The sequence below is a fragment of the Macrotis lagotis genome, chromosome 3 (assembly GCF_037893015.1).
Source record: "Macrotis lagotis isolate mMagLag1 chromosome 3, bilby.v1.9.chrom.fasta, whole genome shotgun sequence".
Taxonomy (NCBI): Eukaryota; Metazoa; Chordata; class Mammalia; order Peramelemorphia; family Peramelidae; genus Macrotis; species Macrotis lagotis.
In genome coordinates, this window is record NC_133660.1 from 28,673,701 (window position 1) to 28,676,768 (window position 3,068).

A 3,068-nucleotide genomic window follows, 5' to 3' on the forward strand; every position below is an offset into this window, starting at 1 on the left:
TGAAGAAAGGACTAGAAGGTGAGTTTCTCTAGGAAATATTTTTCTTCTATATCCTAAGCTAAATTGGTGACATTTGGTAAGGTTTCAGAGAACTAAAGTGTGCTTTGTTTTTGTTCCCTGCCCCCAACCCAGAACACTGTGACTCAGAATTGGGGAATAAGAGGAATAGAAAGTGGGAGGAAGAAATGGGAGTAAATAGAACTTCAATAAATAACTAGGTACAATTGTATTCCCTCCCCTAAATCTGTAGCTGCTGCTGCTGCTGCTGCTGCTGCTGCTGCTGCTGCTGCTGCTGCTGCTGCTGCTGCTGCTGCTGCTGCTGCTGCTGCTGCTGCTGCTGCTGCTGCTGCTGCTGCTGCTGATCCACTGATGGCTGCTGTTAATGCTGCTGCTGCTGCTGCTACTATGGATTTCCAGATGTCTTTTTCTGCTCCTGCTGCTGTTGATTTCTTGACTTCAAATGCCCACAGAGCCAGACCTCCTTCCCCAGGGTCTGGGTCTGGATGGACAGAGCCTCCTCTCCCCCGTCCCACTCCTTCATGCCCTGCTATGTCAAGCAAGAGTGTGGATCAGCTGCACAAGGACTCCAAGATTGATGCAGATTTCCAAGTGAATGGTTCTCCCAAAGACAGAGATAAACATAAAAATCAAGAATATCAATATAAGAAGTCCAAGAAGAACAGAGAAAAAGATTGGGGAAAATCCAAGCACACTAGTGAGCACAAAGATTCCTCAAGGAAGAAACAAGGAGAAAAGGAAAATGTCATACACAAAGATGGCATCTTTGAGACATATAAAGATAAACAAAGAGACAAGGAAACAGGAAAAAAAGAAGCATTTGGAGATACAAAAATAAAGGAGGAAGAAAATGGTTCCCCAAGTCCACCTCCTGTTAAAGATTCATCTTTTAATGATGGTTATTTTGCTTCATCTAAAGAAATGAAAAAAACTTTAAAGAGACCTCGAGAGGATGATGCTATTGATTATAAACCCCCAAAAATAAAATCAGAAGAAAAGGTGAAGAAGTGGAAACAAGAAGAGGAACATAAAGCCAAAAAAAGCAAGAACAAAGATAAGAAACTAGCTGAACCAGATACCAAGTTAAAGCAGTCAAAGAAAGAGAAGGAAGAAAAATGGAAATGGTGGGAAGAAGAACACTATCCTGAAGGTATCAAGTGGAAATTCCTGGAACATAATGGTCCTGTATTGGCTCCATCTTACCAGCCTCTGCCAGAAAATGTCAAGTTCTATTATGATGGCAAAATCATGAACCTAAGTCCCAAAGCAGAAGAAGTGGCTACATTCTTTGCAAAAATGCTTGACCATGAGTACACTACTAAGGATATATTTAGGGAAAATTTCTTCAAGGACTGGAGAAGGGAAATGACAGAGGAAGAGAAAAATACTATTATTAGTCTAAGCAAATGTGACTTTACTCATATGAGCCAGTATTTCAAAAGTCAATCAGAAGCAAGGAAACAAATGAGCAAGGAAGAGAAACTGAAAATCAAAGAGGAAAATGAAAGACTATTGAAAGAGTATGGTTTCTGTATGATGGACAATCACAGAGAAAGAATTGCCAACTTCAAGATCGAACCTCCAGGTCTTTTCCGGGGCCGTGGCAACCATCCCAAGATGGGCAGGTTGAAAAGACGGATTATGCCTGAAGATATCATTATAAACTGTAGCAAAGATTCCAAGGTTCCTCCTCCTCCCCCTGGACATAAATGGAAAGAAGTTCGACATGATAACAAGGTTAGCTGGTTGGTGTCCTGGATTGAGAATATCCAAGGATCCAACAAATACATTATGTTGAACCCCAGCTCAAGAGTCAAGGGGGAAAAGGATTGGCATAAGTATGAGACAGCACGTCGATTGAAGAGGTGTATAGACAAGATCCGGAACCAATACCAAGAAGACTGGAAGTCCAAGGAAATGAAAGTTAGACAGAGGTCTGTAGCATTATATTTCATTGACAAACTTGCTCTGAGAGCTGGTAATGAGAAGGAAGATGGGGAAACAGCTGATACTGTGGGCTGCTGTTCCCTTAGGGTAGAGCACATTCATTTACATCTAGAGATGGATGGCCACAAATATGTTGTTGAGTTGGATTTCTTAGGGAAGGATTCCATAAGATACTACAACAAAGTCCCTGTTGAGAAAAGGGTTTTTAAGAACCTTAAACTATTTATGGAGAACAAGCAACCAGAGGATGATCTTTTTGACAGACTGAGTACCAGTATCCTCAACAAACACCTTCAAGATCTCATGGAGGGCTTGACAGCCAAGGTCTTCCGTACATACAATGCCTCTATCACTTTACAAGAAGAGTTAAGGAAGTTCACAGACCCCAATGAAAATATTTCAGCAAAGATCCTCTCTTATAACCGTGCCAACAGAGCTGTTGCAATCCTGTGTAACCATCAGAGGACACCACCAAAGACTTTTGAGAAGTTCATGCTAAATCTTCAGACTAAGATTGATGCCAAGAAACGCCAGCTAGCTGACACCCAACAAGATCTGAACAGTGCCAAAGCTGAGGCCAAGGCACGAAAGGATATCAAGTCTAAACAGTTGGTAGAGACTAAGAAGAAGACTGTACAGAGGCTGAAGGAGCAGTTGCTGAAACTGGAAATTCAGGCTACAGACAGAGAAGAGAACAAACAGATTGCTTTGGGAACCTCCAAACTCAACTATTTAGATCCAAGGATCTCAGTTGCTTGGTGTAAGAAATGGGAGGTTCCAATTGAGAAAATCTATAACAAAACCCAGCGAGAGAAGTTTGCCTGGGCCATTGACATGACCGATAAGGACTATGAATTTTAGTTGTTGTATGGGAATGAGACAGATTTGAGGAATATTAAAACATTGATTCTTACTTGCCTATGTACTTGGGTTGTTTAAAAGGAGAAAATATCCTTTGGATGTGAAAGTGTTTATAAGCCAACACCTTTGAGGGAAAAAAATGTGGAATTATTTGAGACTGAAACCACTTTTCCTTTGTTATGTGCATGCTCTTTACCTCTGTAAAACACACATCTCTCCTTTTTTTTTGCCTTTGTAAAACC

General features: G+C 41.0%; 1 pseudogene; it reads left to right on the forward strand.

Moving 5' to 3' along the window:
- The first annotated feature begins 369 nt into the window (after positions 1-369).
- Positions 370-2,826, forward strand: LOC141519084 (DNA topoisomerase 1 pseudogene; annotated as a pseudogene).
- The last annotated feature ends 242 nt before the right edge of the window (positions 2,827-3,068 follow it).